Source organism: Pagrus major, chromosome 6 (assembly GCF_040436345.1).
Source record: "Pagrus major chromosome 6, Pma_NU_1.0".
NCBI lineage: Eukaryota > Metazoa > Chordata > Actinopteri > Spariformes > Sparidae > Pagrus > Pagrus major.
The window spans coordinates 15,234,225-15,252,558 of record NC_133220.1 but is presented as its reverse complement, the minus strand read 5'-3'; the positions used below and the strand labels follow the sequence as shown (position 1 = coordinate 15,252,558).

At 42.8% G+C, this 18,334-nt stretch overlaps 34 non-coding genes across 34 annotated transcripts; all 34 read right to left on the bottom strand.

Moving 5' to 3' along the window:
* Window positions 1-1,365: 1,365 nt before the first annotated feature.
* On the bottom strand, window positions 1,366-1,436 carry trnag-gcc (transfer RNA glycine (anticodon GCC)). The gene has a single exon. It is a non-coding gene; the product is annotated as a tRNA-Gly (tRNA).
* Window positions 1,437-1,856: 420 nt separating this feature from the next.
* On the bottom strand, window positions 1,857-1,927 carry trnag-gcc (transfer RNA glycine (anticodon GCC)). Its single transcript has one exon. It is a non-coding gene; the product is annotated as a tRNA-Gly (tRNA).
* Window positions 1,928-2,346: 419 nt separating this feature from the next.
* trnag-gcc (transfer RNA glycine (anticodon GCC)) lies at window positions 2,347-2,417 on the bottom strand. Its single transcript has one exon. It is a non-coding gene; the product is annotated as a tRNA-Gly (tRNA).
* Window positions 2,418-2,836: 419 nt separating this feature from the next.
* trnag-gcc (transfer RNA glycine (anticodon GCC)) lies at window positions 2,837-2,907 on the bottom strand. Its single transcript has one exon. It is a non-coding gene; the product is annotated as a tRNA-Gly (tRNA).
* A 419-nt stretch (window positions 2,908-3,326) lies between these two features.
* Window positions 3,327-3,397, bottom strand: trnag-gcc (transfer RNA glycine (anticodon GCC)). Its single transcript has one exon. It is a non-coding gene; the product is annotated as a tRNA-Gly (tRNA).
* Window positions 3,398-3,816: 419 nt separating this feature from the next.
* On the bottom strand, window positions 3,817-3,887 carry trnag-gcc (transfer RNA glycine (anticodon GCC)). The gene has a single exon. It is a non-coding gene; the product is annotated as a tRNA-Gly (tRNA).
* A 419-nt stretch (window positions 3,888-4,306) lies between these two features.
* trnag-gcc (transfer RNA glycine (anticodon GCC)) lies at window positions 4,307-4,377 on the bottom strand. The gene has a single exon. It is a non-coding gene; the product is annotated as a tRNA-Gly (tRNA).
* Window positions 4,378-4,796: 419 nt separating this feature from the next.
* On the bottom strand, window positions 4,797-4,867 carry trnag-gcc (transfer RNA glycine (anticodon GCC)). Its single transcript has one exon. It is a non-coding gene; the product is annotated as a tRNA-Gly (tRNA).
* Window positions 4,868-5,286: 419 nt separating this feature from the next.
* Window positions 5,287-5,357, bottom strand: trnag-gcc (transfer RNA glycine (anticodon GCC)). The gene has a single exon. It is a non-coding gene; the product is annotated as a tRNA-Gly (tRNA).
* A 419-nt stretch (window positions 5,358-5,776) lies between these two features.
* On the bottom strand, window positions 5,777-5,847 carry trnag-gcc (transfer RNA glycine (anticodon GCC)). Its single transcript has one exon. It is a non-coding gene; the product is annotated as a tRNA-Gly (tRNA).
* Window positions 5,848-6,266: 419 nt separating this feature from the next.
* On the bottom strand, window positions 6,267-6,337 carry trnag-gcc (transfer RNA glycine (anticodon GCC)). The gene has a single exon. It is a non-coding gene; the product is annotated as a tRNA-Gly (tRNA).
* Window positions 6,338-7,072: 735 nt separating this feature from the next.
* Window positions 7,073-7,143, bottom strand: trnag-gcc (transfer RNA glycine (anticodon GCC)). Its single transcript has one exon. It is a non-coding gene; the product is annotated as a tRNA-Gly (tRNA).
* A 419-nt stretch (window positions 7,144-7,562) lies between these two features.
* trnag-gcc (transfer RNA glycine (anticodon GCC)) lies at window positions 7,563-7,633 on the bottom strand. Its single transcript has one exon. It is a non-coding gene; the product is annotated as a tRNA-Gly (tRNA).
* A 419-nt stretch (window positions 7,634-8,052) lies between these two features.
* On the bottom strand, window positions 8,053-8,123 carry trnag-gcc (transfer RNA glycine (anticodon GCC)). The gene has a single exon. It is a non-coding gene; the product is annotated as a tRNA-Gly (tRNA).
* A 419-nt stretch (window positions 8,124-8,542) lies between these two features.
* trnag-gcc (transfer RNA glycine (anticodon GCC)) lies at window positions 8,543-8,613 on the bottom strand. The gene has a single exon. It is a non-coding gene; the product is annotated as a tRNA-Gly (tRNA).
* A 419-nt stretch (window positions 8,614-9,032) lies between these two features.
* On the bottom strand, window positions 9,033-9,103 carry trnag-gcc (transfer RNA glycine (anticodon GCC)). The gene has a single exon. It is a non-coding gene; the product is annotated as a tRNA-Gly (tRNA).
* A 419-nt stretch (window positions 9,104-9,522) lies between these two features.
* On the bottom strand, window positions 9,523-9,593 carry trnag-gcc (transfer RNA glycine (anticodon GCC)). The gene has a single exon. It is a non-coding gene; the product is annotated as a tRNA-Gly (tRNA).
* A 419-nt stretch (window positions 9,594-10,012) lies between these two features.
* On the bottom strand, window positions 10,013-10,083 carry trnag-gcc (transfer RNA glycine (anticodon GCC)). The gene has a single exon. It is a non-coding gene; the product is annotated as a tRNA-Gly (tRNA).
* A 419-nt stretch (window positions 10,084-10,502) lies between these two features.
* Window positions 10,503-10,573, bottom strand: trnag-gcc (transfer RNA glycine (anticodon GCC)). The gene has a single exon. It is a non-coding gene; the product is annotated as a tRNA-Gly (tRNA).
* A 419-nt stretch (window positions 10,574-10,992) lies between these two features.
* On the bottom strand, window positions 10,993-11,063 carry trnag-gcc (transfer RNA glycine (anticodon GCC)). The gene has a single exon. It is a non-coding gene; the product is annotated as a tRNA-Gly (tRNA).
* A 420-nt stretch (window positions 11,064-11,483) lies between these two features.
* trnag-gcc (transfer RNA glycine (anticodon GCC)) lies at window positions 11,484-11,554 on the bottom strand. Its single transcript has one exon. It is a non-coding gene; the product is annotated as a tRNA-Gly (tRNA).
* Window positions 11,555-11,973: 419 nt separating this feature from the next.
* Window positions 11,974-12,044, bottom strand: trnag-gcc (transfer RNA glycine (anticodon GCC)). The gene has a single exon. It is a non-coding gene; the product is annotated as a tRNA-Gly (tRNA).
* Window positions 12,045-12,463: 419 nt separating this feature from the next.
* Window positions 12,464-12,534, bottom strand: trnag-gcc (transfer RNA glycine (anticodon GCC)). Its single transcript has one exon. It is a non-coding gene; the product is annotated as a tRNA-Gly (tRNA).
* A 419-nt stretch (window positions 12,535-12,953) lies between these two features.
* Window positions 12,954-13,024, bottom strand: trnag-gcc (transfer RNA glycine (anticodon GCC)). The gene has a single exon. It is a non-coding gene; the product is annotated as a tRNA-Gly (tRNA).
* Window positions 13,025-13,443: 419 nt separating this feature from the next.
* Window positions 13,444-13,514, bottom strand: trnag-gcc (transfer RNA glycine (anticodon GCC)). Its single transcript has one exon. It is a non-coding gene; the product is annotated as a tRNA-Gly (tRNA).
* Window positions 13,515-13,933: 419 nt separating this feature from the next.
* Window positions 13,934-14,004, bottom strand: trnag-gcc (transfer RNA glycine (anticodon GCC)). Its single transcript has one exon. It is a non-coding gene; the product is annotated as a tRNA-Gly (tRNA).
* A 419-nt stretch (window positions 14,005-14,423) lies between these two features.
* Window positions 14,424-14,494, bottom strand: trnag-gcc (transfer RNA glycine (anticodon GCC)). Its single transcript has one exon. It is a non-coding gene; the product is annotated as a tRNA-Gly (tRNA).
* A 419-nt stretch (window positions 14,495-14,913) lies between these two features.
* On the bottom strand, window positions 14,914-14,984 carry trnag-gcc (transfer RNA glycine (anticodon GCC)). The gene has a single exon. It is a non-coding gene; the product is annotated as a tRNA-Gly (tRNA).
* Window positions 14,985-15,403: 419 nt separating this feature from the next.
* Window positions 15,404-15,474, bottom strand: trnag-gcc (transfer RNA glycine (anticodon GCC)). The gene has a single exon. It is a non-coding gene; the product is annotated as a tRNA-Gly (tRNA).
* A 419-nt stretch (window positions 15,475-15,893) lies between these two features.
* Window positions 15,894-15,964, bottom strand: trnag-gcc (transfer RNA glycine (anticodon GCC)). Its single transcript has one exon. It is a non-coding gene; the product is annotated as a tRNA-Gly (tRNA).
* A 735-nt stretch (window positions 15,965-16,699) lies between these two features.
* On the bottom strand, window positions 16,700-16,770 carry trnag-gcc (transfer RNA glycine (anticodon GCC)). Its single transcript has one exon. It is a non-coding gene; the product is annotated as a tRNA-Gly (tRNA).
* Window positions 16,771-17,189: 419 nt separating this feature from the next.
* On the bottom strand, window positions 17,190-17,260 carry trnag-gcc (transfer RNA glycine (anticodon GCC)). Its single transcript has one exon. It is a non-coding gene; the product is annotated as a tRNA-Gly (tRNA).
* Window positions 17,261-17,679: 419 nt separating this feature from the next.
* trnag-gcc (transfer RNA glycine (anticodon GCC)) lies at window positions 17,680-17,750 on the bottom strand. The gene has a single exon. It is a non-coding gene; the product is annotated as a tRNA-Gly (tRNA).
* A 419-nt stretch (window positions 17,751-18,169) lies between these two features.
* trnag-gcc (transfer RNA glycine (anticodon GCC)) lies at window positions 18,170-18,240 on the bottom strand. The gene has a single exon. It is a non-coding gene; the product is annotated as a tRNA-Gly (tRNA).
* Between the last annotated feature and the right edge of the window lie 94 nt (window positions 18,241-18,334).

The following is an 18,334-nucleotide window of genomic DNA, read 5'->3' as shown; positions in this document are numbered from 1 at the left end:
ACCGTCTGTCTGAGAGAAAACTGTAGGGCAATAATGGCTGTTTAACTACCAAGTTATTTTACTCTACCTTTTTTGTGTGTTGATTGAGAGATCCCAAGCAGCAGAAAATGACATATTGTTAGATGAAGTGTGTCCTGAAGCTGTCTTTGACAGTTTCTTGTAGAGAGGAGCAGGATATTGCTGTTCAAGACTTAAGACATAATATAACTGCATCAAGGCCAATATTTTCCCTTTTACTGCAAATGAATATCGGCTCCAAATATCGGTTATCGGCCTCCTTGACTACTAATAATCGGTATCGGTATCGGCCCTGAAAAAACCATATCGGTCTATCTCTCATTATTATGAACATTTGTGTAAGCATTCATAGTCCCCAGGGGGTGAACTATTATCACTTTGGTGATCCTCTTACTTTTCAATTAGCACCATCATCAGGTCAAATTCACAATTTGCCAGTTTAATTGTAGTCTTTTAGTTTGGGGCAAGGCTGAAATTATGGCTCAGAAATGCAATGCAATTGTCTGAAAGAAGCCTGGATGGTTGAGTGGAGTAAGGCACTACTTCCAGGTCACATGCATTTAGAGGCATGTGTATGAAACCTACTTCGGCCATCCATCTATAATTGCACACTTTCTTCCGCTGTATGACGAAGTTAAAGCTGTCGTTGCATTGGCCAGGAATCGAACCCGGGCCTCGTGTGTGGCAGTGCATTGGTGCTTCCCTTTACTTGACTTTGACTGTGGCACCCCAATGAGGTTCCCAATTATGATCCTATGCAAAAAGTTTGGAAAACTATTGGTTGGATTGTAGTGAACATTGGCACACACATTCATGTTACCCTGAGGATGATGGTGATGAAGGTGATCCTCTTACTTTTAATTTAGCACTATCATCAGGTTAAAATTGCAATCTGTCTAGTGGCCTCCCTTGTGGTTGCTTTTGGACATAGTGCTAATCTTGTTTCCAGTCATGTTCTAGTTTGATTGAACCTAGGCCGAGGCAATAACTGCACACTTTCATGAAATTCATGGTCCCTTGACTTAACTTTGACTGTGGTACCCCAATGAGGTTCTCAATTATGATCCTATGCAAGGGTTTGGAAAACAGTTGCTTGGATTGTAGTGAACATTGGCGCACACATTCATGTTACCCTGAGGTTGAATTTAATAAACTTTAGTGATCCTCTTACTTTTCATTTAGCACTATCATCAGGTTAAAATTGCAATCTGTCTAGTGGCCTCCCTTGTGGTTGCTTTTGGACATAGTGCTAATCTTGTTTCCAGTCATGTTCTAGTTTGATTGAACCTAGGCCGAGGCAATAACTGCACACTTTCTACTGTTGTATGACAAAGTTAAAGCTGTCGTTGCATTGGCCGGGAATCGAACCCGGGCCTCCCGCGTGGCAGGCGAGAATTCTACCACTGAACCACCAATGCTTAAAAAACTGTAAAAAAATGGGATGATTTCGCGGTCACGCTTGAAGAATTATTGTCTGGCGTCTCTGTGGGCATGAAATTCATGGTCCCTTGACTTAACTTTGACTGTGGTACCCCAATGAGGTTCTCAATTATGATCCTATGCAAGGGTTTGGAAAACAGTTGCTTGGATTGTAGTGAACATTGGCGCACACATTCATGTTACCCTGAGGTTGAATTTAATAAACTTTAGTGATCCTCTTACTTTTCATTTAGCACTATCATCAGGTTAAAATTGCAATCTGTCTAGTGGCCTCCCTTGTGGTTGCTTTTGGACATAGTGCTAATCTTGTTTCAAGTCATGTTCTAGTTTGATTGAACCTAGGCCGAGGCAATAACTGCACACTTTCTACTGTTGTATGACAAAGTTAAAGCTGTCGTTGCATTGGCCGGGAATCGAACCCGGGCCTCCCGCGTGGCAGGCGAGAATTCTACCACTGAACCACCAATGCTTAAAAAACCGTAAAAAATGGGATGATTTCACGGTCACGCTTGAAGAATTCTTGTCTGGCGTCTCTGTGGGCATGAAATTCATGGTCCCTTGACTTAACTTTGACTGTGGTACCCCAATGAGGTTCTCAATTATGATCCTATGCAAGGGTTTGGAAAACAGTTGCTTGGATTGTAGTGAACATTGGGGCACACATTCATGTTACCCTGAGGTTGAATTTAATAAACTTTAGTGATCCTCTTACTTTTCATTTAGCACTATCATCAGGTTAAAATTGCAATCTGTCTAGTGGCCTCCCTTGTGGTTGCTTTTGGACATAGTGCTAATCTTGTTTCCAGTCATGTTCTAGTTTGATTGAACCTAGGCCGAGGCAATAACTGCACACTTTCTACTGTTGTATGACAAAGTTAAAGCTGTCGTTGCATTGGCCGGGAATCGAACCCGGGCCTCCCGCGTGGCAGGCGAGAATTCTACCACTGAACCACCAATGCTTAAAAAACTGTAAAAAATGGGATGATTTCGCGGTCACGCTTGAAGAATTCTTGTCTGGCGTCTCTGTGGGCATGAAATTCATGGTCCCTTGACTTAACTTTGACTGTGGTACCCCAATGAGGTTCTCAATTATGATCCTATGCAAGGGTTTGGAAAACAGTTGCTTGGATTGTAGTGAACATTGGGGCACACATTCATGTTACCCTGAGGTTGAATTTAATAAACTTTAGTGATCCTCTTACTTTTCATTTAGCACTATCATCAGGTTAAAATTGCAATCTGTCTAGTGGCCTCCCTTGTGGTTGCTTTTGGACATAGTGCTAATCTTGTTTCCAGTCATGTTCTAGTTTGATTGAACCTAGGCCGAGGCAATAACTGCACACTTTCTACTGTTGTATGACAAAGTTAAAGCTGTCGTTGCATTGGCCGGGAATCGAACCCGGGCCTCCCGCGTGGCAGGCGAGAATTCTACCACTGAACCACCAATGCTTAAAAAACTGTAAAAAATGGGATGATTTCGCGGTCACGCTTGAAGAATTCTTGTCTGGTGTCTCTGTGGGCATGAAATTCATGGTCCCTTGACTTAACTTTGACTGTGGTACCCCAATGAGGTTCTCAATTATGATCCTATGCAAGGGTTTGGAAAACAGTTGCTTGGATTGTAGTGAACATTGGGGCACACATTCATGTTACCCTGAGGTTGAATTTAATAAACTTTAGTGATCCTCTTACTTTTCATTTAGCACTATCATCAGGTTAAAATTGCAATCTGTCTAGTGGCCTCCCTTGTGGTTGCTTTTGGACATAGTGCTAATCTTGTTTCCAGTCATGTTCTAGTTTGATTGAACCTAGGCCGAGGCAATAACTGCACACTTTCTACTGTTGTATGACAAAGTTAAAGCTGTCGTTGCATTGGCCGGGAATCGAACCCGGGCCTCCCGCGTGGCAGGCGAGAATTCTACCACTGAACCACCAATGCTTAAAAAACTGTAAAAAATGGGATGATTTCGCGGTCACGCTTGAAGAATTCTTGTCTGGCGTCTCTGTGGGCATGAAATTCATGGTCCCTTGACTTAACTTTGACTGTGGTACCCCAATGAGGTTCTCAATTATGATCCTATGCAAGGGTTTGGAAAACAGTTGCTTGGATTGTAGTGAACATTGGGGCACACATTCATGTTACCCTGAGGTTGAATTTAATAAACTTTAGTGATCCTCTTACTTTTCATTTAGCACTATCATCAGGTTAAAATTGCAATCTGTCTAGTGGCCTCCCTTGTGGTTGCTTTTGGACATAGTGCTAATCTTGTTTCCAGTCATGTTCTAGTTTGATTGAACCTAGGCCGAGGCAATAACTGCACACTTTCTACTGTTGTATGACAAAGTTAAAGCTGTCGTTGCATTGGCCGGGAATCGAACCCGGGCCTCCCGCGTGGCAGGCGAGAATTCTACCACTGAACCACCAATGCTTAAAAAACTGTAAAAAATGGGATGATTTCGCGGTCACGCTTGAAGAATTCTTGTCTGGCGTTTCTGTGGGCATGAAATTCATGGTCCCTTGACTTAACTTTGACTGTGGTACCCCAATGAGGTTCTCAATTATGATCCTATGCAAGGGTTTGGAAAACAGTTGCTTGGATTGTACTGAACATTGGGGCACACATTCATGTTACCCTGAGGTTGAATTTAATAAACTTTAGTGATCCTCTTACTTTTCATTTAGCACTATCATCAGGTTAAAATTGCAATCTGTCTAGTGGCCTCCCTTGTGGTTGCTTTTGGACATAGTGCTAATCTTGTTTCCAGTCATGTTCTAGTTTGATTGAACCTAGGCCGAGGCAATAACTGCACACTTTCTACTGTTGTATGACAAAGTTAAAGCTGTCGTTGCATTGGCCGGGAATCGAACCCGGGCCTCCCGCGTGGCAGGCGAGAATTCTACCACTGAACCACCAATGCTTAAAAAACTGTAAAAAATGGGATGATTTCACGGTCACGCTTGAAGAATTATTGTCTGGCGTCTCTGTGGGCATGAAATTCATGGTCCCTTGACTTAACTTTGACTGTGGTACCCCAATGAGGTTCTCAATTATGATCCTATGCAAGGGTTTGGAAAACAGTTGCTTGGATTGTACTGAACATTGGGGCACACATTCATGTTACCCTGAGGTTGAATTTAATAAACTTTAGTGATCCTCTTACTTTTCATTTAGCACTATCATCAGGTTAAAATTGCAATCTGTCTAGTGGCCTCCCTTGTGGTTGCTTTTGGACATAGTGCTAATCTTGTTTCCAGTCATGTTCTAGTTTGATTGAACCTAGGCCGAGGCAATAACTGCACACTTTCTACTGTTGTATGACAAAGTTAAAGCTGTCGTTGCATTGGCCGGGAATCGAACCCGGGCCTCCCGCGTGGCAGGCGAGAATTCTACCACTGAACCACCAATGCTTAAAAAACTGTAAAAAATGGGATGATTTCGCGGTCACGCTTGAAGAATTCTTGTCTGGCGTCTCTGTGGGCATGAAATTCATGGTCCCTTGACTTAACTTTGACTGTGGTACCCCAATGAGGTTCTCAATTATGATCCTATGCAAGGGTTTGGAAAACAGTTTCTTGGATTGTAGTGAACATTGGCGCACACATTCATGTTACCCTGAGGTTGAATTTAATAAACTTTAGTGATCCTCTTACTTTTCATTTAGCACTATCATCAGGTTAAAATTGCAATCTGTCTAGTGGCCTCCCTTGTGGTTGCTTTTGGACATAGTGCTAATCTTGTTTCAAGTCATGTTCTAGTTTGATTGAACCTAGGCCGAGGCAATAACTGCACACTTTCTACTGTTGTATGACAAAGTAAAAGCTGTCGTTGCATTGGCCGGGAATCGAACCCGGGCCTCCCGCGTGGCAGGCGAGAATTCTACCACTGAACCACCAATGCTTACAAAACTGTAAAAAATGGGATGATTTCGCGGTCACGCTTGAAGAATTCTTGTCTGGCATCTCTGTGGGCATGAAATTCATGGTCCTTTGACTTAACTTTGACTGTGGTACCCCAATGAGGTTCTCAATTATGATCCTATGCAAGGGTTTGGAAAACAGTTGCTTGGATTGTAGTGAACATTGGCGCACACATTCATGTTACCCTGAGGTTGAATTTAATAAACTTTAGTGATCCTCTTACTTTTCATTTAGCACTATCATCAGGTTAAAATTGCAATCTGTCTAGTGGCCTCCCTTGTGGTTGCTTTTGGACATAGTGCTAATCTTGTTTCCAGTCATGTTCTAGTTTGATTGAACCTAGGCCGAGGCAATAACTGCACACTTTCTACTGTTGTATGACAAAGTTAATGCTGTCGTTGCATTGGCCGGGAATCGAACCCGGGCCTCCCGCGTGGCAGGCGAGAATTCTACCACTGAACCACCAATGCTTAAAAAACTGTAAAAAATGGGATGATTTCGCGGTCACGCTTGAAGAATTCTTGTCTGGCGTCTCTGTGGGCATGAAATTCATGGTCCCTTGACTTAACTTTGACTGTGGTACCCCAATGAGGTTCTCAATTATGATCCTATGCAAGGGTTTGGAAAACAGTTGCTTGGATTGTAGTGAACATTGGGGCACACATTCATGTTACCCTGAGGTTGAATTTAATAAACTTTAGTGATCCTCTTACTTTTCATTTAGCACTATCATCAGGTTAAAATTGCAATCTGTCTAGTGGCCTCCCTTGTGGTTGCTTTTGGACATAGTGCTAATCTTGTTTCCAGTCATGTTCTAGTTTGATTGAACCTAGGCCGAGGCAATAACTGCACACTTTCTACTGTTGTATGACAAAGTTAAAGCTGTCGTTGCATTGGCCGGGAATCGAACCCGGGCCTCCCGCGTGGCAGGCGAGAATTCTACCACTGAACCACCAATGCTTAAAAAACTGTAAAAAATGGGATGATTTCGCGGTCACGCTTGAAGAATTCTTGTCTGGTGTCTCTGTGGGCATGAAATTCATGGTCCCTTGACTTAACTTTGACTGTGGTACCCCAATGAGGTTCTCAATTATGATCCTATGCAAGGGTTTGGAAAACAGTTGCTTGGATTGTAGTGAACATTGGGGCACACATTCATGTTACCCTGAGGTTGAATTTAATAAACTTTAGTGATCCTCTTACTTTTCATTTAGCACTATCATCAGGTTAAAATTGCAATCTGTCTAGTGGCCTCCCTTGTGGTTGCTTTTGGACATAGTGCTAATCTTGTTTCCAGTCATGTTCTAGTTTGATTGAACCTAGGCCGAGGCAATAACTGCACACTTTCATGAAATTCATGGTCCCTTGACTTAACTTTGACTGTGGTACCCCAATGAGGTTCTCAATTATGATCCTATGCAAGGGTTTGGAAAACAGTTGCTTGGATTGTAGTGAACATTGGCGCACACATTCATGTTACCCTGAGGTTGAATTTAATAAACTTTAGTGATCCTCTTACTTTTCATTTAGCACTATCATCAGGTTAAAATTGCAATCTGTCTAGTGGCCTCCCTTGTGGTTGCTTTTGGACATAGTGCTAATCTTGTTTCCAGTCATGTTCTAGTTTGATTGAACCTAGGCCGAGGCAATAACTGCACACTTTCTACTGTTGTATGACAAAGTTAAAGCTGTCATTGCATTGGCCGGGAATCGAACCCGGGCCTCCCGCGTGGCAGGCGAGAATTCTACCACTGAACCACCAATGCTTAAAAAACTGTAAAAAATGGGATGATTTCGCGGTCACGCTTGAAGAATTCTTGTCTGGCGTTTCTGTGGGCATGAAATTCATGGTCCCTTGACTTAACTTTGACTGTGGTACCCCAATGAGGTTCTCAATTATGATCCTATGCAAGGGTTTGGAAAACAGTTGCTTGGATTGTAGTGAACATTGGCGCACACATTCATGTTACCCTGAGGTTGAATTTAATAAACTTTAGTGATCCTCTTACTTTTCATTTAGCACTATCATCAGGTTAAAATTGCAATCTGTCTAGTGGCCTCCCTTGTGGTTGCTTTTGGACATAGTGCTAATCTTGTTTCAAGTCATGTTCTAGTTTGATTGAACCTAGGCCGAGGCAATAACTGCACACTTTCTACTGTTGTATGACAAAGTTAAAGCTGTCGTTGCATTGGCCGGGAATCGAACCCGGGCCTCCCGCGTGGCAGGCGAGAATTCTACCACTGAACCACCAATGCTTACAAAACTGTAAAAAATGGGATGATTTCGCGGTCACGCTTGAAGAATTCTTGTCTGGCATCTCTGTGGGCATGAAATTCATGGTCCTTTGACTTAACTTTGACTGTGGTACCCCAATGAGGTTCTCAATTATGATCCTATGCAAGGGTTTGGAAAACAGTTGCTTGGATTGTAGTGAACATTGGCGCACACATTCATGTTACCCTGAGGTTGAATTTAATAAACTTTAGTGATCCTCTTACTTTTCATTTAGCACTATCATCAGGTTAAAATTGCAATCTGTCTAGTGGCCTCCCTTGTGGTTGCTTTTGGACATAGTGCTAATCTTGTTTCCAGTCATGTTCTAGTTTGATTGAACCTAGGCCGAGGCAATAACTGCACACTTTCTACTGTTGTATGACAAAGTTAAAGCTGTCGTTGCATTGGCCGGGAATCGAACCCGGGCCTCCCGCGTGGCAGGCGAGAATTCTACCACTGAACCACCAATACTTAAAAAACTGTAAAAAATGGGATGATTTCGCGGTCACGCTTGAAGAATTCTTGTCTGGCGTCTCTGTGGGCATGAAATTCATGGTCCCTTGACTTAACTTTGACTGTGGTACCCCAATGAGGTTCTCAATTATGATCCTATGCAAGGGTTTGGAAAACAGTTGCTTGGATTGTAGTGAACATTGGGGCACACATTCATGTTACCCTGAGGTTGAATTTAATAAACTTTAGTGATCCTCTTACTTTTCATTTAGCACTATCATCAGGTTAAAATTGCAATCTGTCTAGTGGCCTCCCTTGTGGTTGCTTTTGGACATAGTGCTAATCTTGTTTCCAGTCATGTTCTAGTTTGATTGAACCTAGGCCGAGGCAATAACTGCACACTTTCTACTGTTGTATGACAAAGTTAAAGCTGTCGTTGCATTGGCCGGGAATCGAACCCGGGCCTCCCGCGTGGCAGGCGAGAATTCTACCACTGAACCACCAATGCTTAAAAAACTGTAAAAAATGGGATGATTTCGCGGTCACGCTTGAAGAATTCTTGTCTGGCGTCTCTGTGGGCATGAAATTCATGGTCCCTTGACTTAACTTTGACTGTGGTACCCCAATGAGGTTCTCAATTATGATCCTATGCAAGGGTTTGGAAAACAGTTGCTTGGATTGTAGTGAACATTGGCGCACACATTCATGTTACCCTGAGGTTGAATTTAATAAACTTTAGTGATCCTCTTACTTTTCATTTAGCACTATCATCAGGTTAAAATTGCAATCTGTCTAGTGGCCTCCCTTGTGGTTGCTTTTGGACATAGTGCTAATCTTGTTTCCAGTCATGTTCTAGTTTGATTGAACCTAGGCCGAGGCAATAACTGCACACTTTCTACTGTTGTATGACAAAGTTAAAGCTGTCGTTGCATTGGCCGGGAATCGAACCCGGGCCTCCCGCGTGGCAGGCGAGAATTCTACCACTGAACCACCAATGCTTAAAAAACTGTAAAAAATGGGATGATTTCGCGGTCACGCTTGAAGAATTCTTGTCTGGCGTTTCTGTGGGCATGAAATTCATGGTCCCTTGACTTAACTTTGACTGTGGTACCCCAATGAGGTTCTCAATTATGATCCTATGCAAGGGTTTGGAAAACAGTTGCTTGGATTGTAGTGAACATTGGCGCACACATTCATGTTACCCTGAGGTTGAATTTAATAAACTTTAGTGATCCTCTTACTTTTCATTTAGCACTATCATCAGGTTAAAATTGCAATCTGTCTAGTGGCCTCCCTTGTGGTTGCTTTTGGACATAGTGCTAATCTTGTTTCAAGTCATGTTCTAGTTTGATTGAACCTAGGCCGAGGCAATAACTGCACACTTTCTACTGTTGTATGACAAAGTTAAAGCTGTCGTTGCATTGGCCGGGAATCGAACCCGGGCCTCCCGCGTGGCAGGCGAGAATTCTACCACTGAACCACCAATGCTTACAAAACTGTAAAAAATGGGATGATTTCGCGGTCACGCTTGAAGAATTCTTGTCTGGCATCTCTGTGGGCATGAAATTCATGGTCCTTTGACTTAACTTTGACTGTGGTACCCCAATGAGGTTCTCAATTATGATCCTATGCAAGGGTTTGGAAAACAGTTGCTTGGATTGTAGTGAACATTGGCGCACACATTCATGTTACCCTGAGGTTGAATTTAATAAACTTTAGTGATCCTCTTACTTTTCATTTAGCACTATCATCAGGTTAAAATTGCAATCTGTCTAGTGGCCTCCCTTGTGGTTGCTTTTGGACATAGTGCTAATCTTGTTTCCAGTCATGTTCTAGTTTGATTGAACCTAGGCCGAGGCAATAACTGCACACTTTCTACTGTTGTATGACAAAGTTAAAGCTGTCGTTGCATTGGCCGGGAATCGAACCCGGGCCTCCCGCGTGGCAGGCGAGAATTCTACCACTGAACCACCAATACTTAAAAAACTGTAAAAAATGGGATGATTTCGCGGTCACGCTTGAAGAATTCTTGTCTGGCGTCTCTGTGGGCATGAAATTCATGGTCCCTTGACTTAACTTTGACTGTGGTACCCCAATGAGGTTCTCAATTATGATCCTATGCAAGGGTTTGGAAAACAGTTGCTTGGATTGTAGTGAACATTGGGGCACACATTCATGTTACCCTGAGGTTGAATTTAATAAACTTTAGTGATCCTCTTACTTTTCATTTAGCACTATCATCAGGTTAAAATTGCAATCTGTCTAGTGGCCTCCCTTGTGGTTGCTTTTGGACATAGTGCTAATCTTGTTTCCAGTCATGTTCTAGTTTGATTGAACCTAGGCCGAGGCAATAACTGCACACTTTCTACTGTTGTATGACAAAGTTAAAGCTGTCGTTGCATTGGCCGGGAATCGAACCCGGGCCTCCCGCGTGGCAGGCGAGAATTCTACCACTGAACCACCAATGCTTAAAAAACTGTAAAAAATGGGATGATTTCGCGGTCACGCTTGAAGAATTCTTGTCTGGCGTCTCTGTGGGCATGAAATTCATGGTCCCTTGACTTAACTTTGACTGTGGTACCCCAATGAGGTTCTCAATTATGATCCTATGCAAGGGTTTGGAAAACAGTTGCTTGGATTGTAGTGAACATTGGCGCACACATTCATGTTACCCTGAGGTTGAATTTAATAAACTTTAGTGATCCTCTTACTTTTCATTTAGCACTATCATCAGGTTAAAATTGCAATCTGTCTAGTGGCCTCCCTTGTGGTTGCTTTTGGACATAGTGCTAATCTTGTTTCCAGTCATGTTCTAGTTTGATTGAACCTAGGCCGAGGCAATAACTGCACACTTTCTACTGTTGTATGACAAAGTTAAAGCTGTCGTTGCATTGGCCGGGAATCGAACCCTGGCCTCCCGCTTGGCAGGCGAGAATTCTACCACTGAACCACCAATGCTTAAAAAACTGTAAAAAAATGGGATGATTTCTCGGTCACGCTTGAAGAATTATTGTCTGGCGTCTCTGTGGGCATGAAATTCATGGTCCCTTGACTTAACTTTGACTGTGGTACCCCAATGAGGTTCTCAATTATGATCCTATGCAAGGGTTTGGAAAACAGTTGCTTGGATTGTAGTGAACATTGGCGCACACATTCATGTTACCCTGAGGTTGAATTTAATAAACTTTAGTGATCCTCTTACTTTTCATTTAGCACTATCATCAGGTTAAAATTGCAATCTGTCTAGTGGCCTCCCTTGTGGTTGCTTTTGGACATAGTGCTAATCTTGTTTCCAGTCATGTTCTAGTTTGATTGAACCTAGGCCGAGGCAATAACTGCACACTTTCTACTGTTGTATGACAAAGTTAAAGCTGTCGTTGCATTGGCCGGGAATCGAACCCGGGCCTCCCGCGTGGCAGGCGAGAATTCTACCACTGAACCACCAATGCTTAAAAAACCGTAAAAAATGGGATGATTTCACGGTCACGCTTGAAGAATTCTTGTCTGGCGTCTCTGTGGGCATGAAATTCATGGTCCCTTGACTTAACTTTGACTGTGGTACCCCAATGAGGTTCTCAATTATGATCCTATGCAAGGGTTTGGAAAACAGTTGCTTGGATTGTAGTGAACATTGGGGCACACATTCATGTTACCCTGAGGTTGAATTTAATAAACTTTAGTGATCCTCTTACTTTTCATTTAGCACTATCATCAGGTTAAAATTGCAATCTGTCTAGTGGCCTCCCTTGTGGTTGCTTTTGGACATAGTGCTAATCTTGTTTCCAGTCATGTTCTAGTTTGATTGAACCTAGGCCGAGGCAATAACTGCACACTTTCTACTGTTGTATGACAAAGTTAAAGCTGTCGTTGCATTGGCCGGGAATCGAACCCGGGCCTCCCGCGTGGCAGGCGAGAATTCTACCACTGAACCACCAATGCTTAAAAAACTGTAAAAAATGGGATGATTTCGCGGTCACGCTTGAAGAATTCTTGTCTGGCGTCTCTGTGGGCATGAAATTCATGGTCCCTTGACTTAACTTTGACTGTGGTACCCCAATGAGGTTCTCAATTATGATCCTATGCAAGGGTTTGGAAAACAGTTGCTTGGATTGTAGTGAACATTGGGGCACACATTCATGTTACCCTGAGGTTGAATTTAATAAACTTTAGTGATCCTCTTACTTTTCATTTAGCACTATCATCAGGTTAAAATTGCAATCTGTCTAGTGGCCTCCCTTGTGGTTGCTTTTGGACATAGTGCTAATCTTGTTTCCAGTCATGTTCTAGTTTGATTGAACCTAGGCCGAGGCAATAACTGCACACTTTCTACTGTTGTATGACAAAGTTAAAGCTGTCGTTGCATTGGCCGGGAATCGAACCCGGGCCTCCCGCGTGGCAGGCGAGAATTCTACCACTGAACCACCAATGCTTAAAAAACTGTAAAAAATGGGATGATTTCGCGGTCACGCTTGAAGAATTCTTGTCTGGTGTCTCTGTGGGCATGAAATTCATGGTCCCTTGACTTAACTTTGACTGTGGTACCCCAATGAGGTTCTCAATTATGATCCTATGCAAGGGTTTGGAAAACAGTTGCTTGGATTGTAGTGAACATTGGGGCACACATTCATGTTACCCTGAGGTTGAATTTAATAAACTTTAGTGATCCTCTTACTTTTCATTTAGCACTATCATCAGGTTAAAATTGCAATCTGTCTAGTGGCCTCCCTTGTGGTTGCTTTTGGACATAGTGCTAATCTTGTTTCCAGTCATGTTCTAGTTTGATTGAACCTAGGCCGAGGCAATAACTGCACACTTTCTACTGTTGTATGACAAAGTTAAAGCTGTCGTTGCATTGGCCGGGAATCGAACCCGGGCCTCCCGCGTGGCAGGCGAGAATTCTACCACTGAACCACCAATGCTTAAAAAACTGTAAAAAATGGGATGATTTCGCGGTCACGCTTGAAGAATTCTTGTCTGGCGTCTCTGTGGGCATGAAATTCATGGTCCCTTGACTTAACTTTGACTGTGGTACCCCAATGAGGTTCTCAATTATGATCCTATGCAAGGGTTTGGAAAACAGTTGCTTGGATTGTAGTGAACATTGGGGCACACATTCATGTTACCCTGAGGTTGAATTTAATAAACTTTAGTGATCCTCTTACTTTTCATTTAGCACTATCATCAGGTTAAAATTGCAATCTGTCTAGTGGCCTCCCTTGTGGTTGCTTTTGGACATAGTGCTAATCTTGTTTCCAGTCATGTTCTAGTTTGATTGAACCTAGGCCGAGGCAATAACTGCACACTTTCTACTGTTGTATGACAAAGTTAAAGCTGTCGTTGCATTGGCCGGGAATCGAACCCGGGCCTCCCGCGTGGCAGGCGAGAATTCTACCACTGAACCACCAATGCTTAAAAAACTGTAAAAAATGGGATGATTTCGCGGTCACGCTTGAAGAATTCTTGTCTGGCGTTTCTGTGGGCATGAAATTCATGGTCCCTTGACTTAACTTTGACTGTGGTACCCCAATGAGGTTCTCAATTATGATCCTATGCAAGGGTTTGGAAAACAGTTGCTTGGATTGTACTGAACATTGGGGCACACATTCATGTTACCCTGAGGTTGAATTTAATAAACTTTAGTGATCCTCTTACTTTTCATTTAGCACTATCATCAGGTTAAAATTGCAATCTGTCTAGTGGCCTCCCTTGTGGTTGCTTTTGGACATAGTGCTAATCTTGTTTCCAGTCATGTTCTAGTTTGATTGAACCTAGGCCGAGGCAATAACTGCACACTTTCTACTGTTGTATGACAAAGTTAAAGCTGTCGTTGCATTGGCCGGGAATCGAACCCGGGCCTCCCGCGTGGCAGGCGAGAATTCTACCACTGAACCACCAATGCTTAAAAAACTGTAAAAAATGGGATGATTTCACGGTCACGCTTGAAGAATTATTGTCTGGCGTCTCTGTGGGCATGAAATTCATGGTCCCTTGACTTAACTTTGACTGTGGTACCCCAATGAGGTTCTCAATTATGATCCTATGCAAGGGTTTGGAAAACAGTTGCTTGGATTGTACTGAACATTGGGGCACACATTCATGTTACCCTGAGGTTGAATTTAATAAACTTTAGTGATCCTCTTACTTTTCATTTAGCACTATCATCAGGTTAAAATTGCAATCTGTCTAGTGGCCTCCCTTGTGGTTGCTTTTGGACATAGTGCTAATCTTGTTTCCAGTCATGTTCTAGTTTGATTGAACCTAGGCCGAGGCAATAACTGCACACTTTCTACTGTTGTATGACAAAGTTAAAGCTGTCGTTGCATTGGCCGGGAATCGAACCCGGGCCTCCCGCGTGGCAGGCGAGAATTCTACCACTGAACCACCAATGCTTAAAAAACTGTAAAAAATGGGATGATTTCGCGGTCACGCTTGAAGAATTCTTGTCTGGCGTCTCTGTGGGCATGAAATTCATGGTCCCTTGACTTAACTTTGACTGTGGTACCCCAATGAGGTTCTCAATTATGATCCTATGCAAGGGTTTGGAAAACAGTTTCTTGGATTGTAGTGAACATTGGCGCACACATTCATGTTACCCTGAGGTTGAATTTAATAAACTTTAGTGATCCTCTTACTTTTCATTTAGCACTATCATCAGGTTAAAATTGCAATCTGTCTAGTGGCCTCCCTTGTGGTTGCTTTTGGACATAGTGCTAATCTTGTTTCAAGTCATGTTCTAGTTTGATTGAACCTAGGCCGAGGCAATAACTGCACACTTTCTACTGTTGTATGACAAAGTAAAAGCTGTCGTTGCATTGGCCGGGAATCGAACCCGGGCCTCCCGCGTGGCAGGCGAGAATTCTACCACTGAACCACCAATGCTTACAAAACTGTAAAAAATGGGATGATTTCGCGGTCACGCTTGAAGAATTCTTGTCTGGCATCTCTGTGGGCATGAAATTCATGGTCCTTTGACTTAACTTTGACTGTGGTACCCCAATGAGGTTCTCAATTATGATCCTATGCAAGGGTTTGGAAAACAGTTGCTTGGATTGTAGTGAACATTGGCGCACACATTCATGTTACCCTGAGGTTGAATTTAATAAACTTTAGTGATCCTCTTACTTTTCATTTAGCACTATCATCAGGTTAAAATTGCAATCTGTCTAGTGGCCTCCCTTGTGGTTGCTTTTGGACATAGTGCTAATCTTGTTTCCAGTCATGTTCTAGTTTGATTGAACCTAGGCCGAGGCAATAACTGCACACTTTCTACTGTTGTATGACAAAGTTAATGCTGTCGTTGCATTGGCCGGGAATCGAACCCGGGCCTCCCGCGTGGCAGGCGAGAATTCTACCACTGAACCACCAATGCTTAAAAAACTGTAAAAAATGGGATGATTTCGCGGTCACGCTTGAAGAATTCTTGTCTGGCGTCTCTGTGGGCATGAAATTCATGGTCCCTTGACTTAACTTTGACTGTGGTACCCCAATGAGGTTCTCAATTATGATCCTATGCAAGGGTTTGGAAAACAGTTGCTTGGATTGTAGTGAACATTGGGGCACACATTCATGTTACCCTGAGGTTGAATTTAATAAACTTTAGTGATCCTCTTACTTTTCATTTAGCACTATCATCAGGTTAAAATTGCAATCTGTCTAGTGGCCTCCCTTGTGGTTGCTTTTGGACATAGTGCTAATCTTGTTTCCAGTCATGTTCTAGTTTGATTGAACCTAGGCCGAGGCAATAACTGCACACTTTCTACTGTTGTATGACAAAGTTAAAGCTGTCGTTGCATTGGCCGGGAATCGAACCCGGGCCTCCCGCGTGGCAGGCGAGAATTCTACCACTGAACCACCAATGCTTAAAAAACTGTAAAAAATGGGATGATTTCGCGGTCACGCTTGAAGAATTCTTGTCTGGTGTCTCTGTGGGCATGAAATTCATGGTCCCTTGACTTAACTTTGACTGTGGTACCCCAATGAGGTTCTCAATTATGATCCTATGCAAGGGTTTGGAAAACAGTTGCTTGGATTGTAGTGAACATTGGGGCACACATTCATGTTACCCTGAGGTTGAATTTAATAAACTTTAGTGATCCTCTTACTTTTCATTTAGCACTATCATCAGGTTAAAATTGCAATCTGTCTAGTGGCCTCCCTTGTGGTTGCTTTTGGACATAGTGCTAATCTTGTTTCCAGTCATGTTCTAGTTTGATTGAACCTAGGCCGAGGCAATAACTGCACACTTTCATGAAATTCATGGTCCCTTGACTTAACTTTGACTGTGGTACCCCAATGAGGTTCTCAATTATGATCCTATGCAAGGGTTTGGAAAACAGTTGCTTGGATTGTAGTGAACATTGGCGCACACATTCATGTTACCCTGAGGTTGAATTTAATAAACTTTAGTGATCCTCTTACTTTTCATTTAGCACTATCATCAGGTTAAAATTGCAATCTGTCTAGTGGCCTCCCTTGTGGTTGCTTTTGGACATAGTGCTAATCTTGTTTCCAGTCATGTTCTAGTTTGATTGAACCTAGGCCGAGGCAATAACTGCACACTTTCTACTGTTGTATGACAAAGTTAAAGCTGTCGTTGCATTGGCCGGGAATCGAACCCGGGCCTCCCGCGTGGCAGGCGAGAATTCTACCACTGAACCACCAATGCTTAAAAAACTGTAAAAAATGGGATGATTTCGCGGTCACGCTTGAAGAATTCTTGTCTGGCGTTTCTGTGGGCATGAAATTCATGGTCCCTTGACTTAACTTTGACTGTGGTACCCCAATGAGGTTCTCAATTATGATCCTATGCAAGGGTTTGGAAAACAGTTGCTTGGATTGTAGTGAACATTGGCGCACACATTCATGTTACCCTGAGGTTGAATTTAATAAACTTTAGTGATCCTCTTACTTTTCATTTAGCACTATCATCAGGTTAAAATTGCAATCTGTCTAGTGGCCTCCCTTGTGGTTGCTTTTGGACATAGTGCTAATCTTGTTTCAAGTCATGTTCTAGTTTGATTGAACCTAGGCCGAGGCAATAACTGCACACTTTCTACTGTTGTATGACAAAGTTAAAGCTGTCGTTGCATTGGCCGGGAATCGAACCCGGGCCTCCCGCGTGGCAGGCGAGAATTCTACCACTGAACCACCAATGCTTACAAAACTGTAAAAAATGGGATGATTTCGCGGTCACGCTTGAAGAATTCTTGTCTGGCATCTCTGTGGGCATGAAATTCATGGTCCTTTGACTTAACTTTGACTGTGGTACCCCAATGAGGTTCTCAATTATGATCCTATGCAAGGGTTTGGAAAACAGTTGCTTGGATTGTAGTGAACATTGGCGCACACATTCATGTTACCCTGAGGTTGAATTTAATAAACTTTAGTGATCCTCTTACTTTTCATTTAGCACTATCATCAGGTTAAAATTGCAATCTGTCTAGTGGCCTCCCTTGTGGTTGCTTTTGGACATAGTGCTAATCTTGTTTCCAGTCATGTTCTAGTTTGATTGAACCTAGGCCGAGGCAATAACTGCACACTTTCTACTGTTGTATGACAAAGTTAAAGCTGTCGTTGCATTGGCCGGGAATCGAACCCGGGCCTCCCGCGTGGCAGGCGAGAATTCTACCACTGAACCACCAATACTTAAAAAACTGTAAAAAATGGGATGATTTCGCGGTCACGCTTGAAGAATTCTTGTCTGGCGTCTCTGTGGGCATGAAATTCATGGTCCCTTGACTTAACTTTGACTGTGGTACCCCAATGAGGTTCTCAATTATGATCCTATGCAAGGGTTTGGAAAACAGTTGCTTGGATTGTAGTGAACATTGGGGCACACATTCATGTTACCCTGAGGTTGAATTTAATAAACTTTAGTGATCCTCTTACTTTTCATTTAGCACTATCATCAGGTTAAAATTGCAATCTGTCTAGTGGCCTCCCTTGTGGTTGCTTTTGGACATAGTGCTAATCTTGTTTCCAGTCATGTTCTAGTTTGATTGAACCTAGGCCGAGGCAATAACTGCACACTTTCTACTGTTGTATGACAAAGTTAAAGCTGTCGTTGCATTGGCCGGGAATCGAACCCGGGCCTCCCGCGTGGCAGGCGAGAATTCTACCACTGAACCACCAATGCTTAAAAAACTGTAAAAAATGGGATGATTTCGCGGTCACGCTTGAAGAATTCTTGTCTGGCGTCTCTGTGGGCATGAAATTCATGGTCCCTTGAC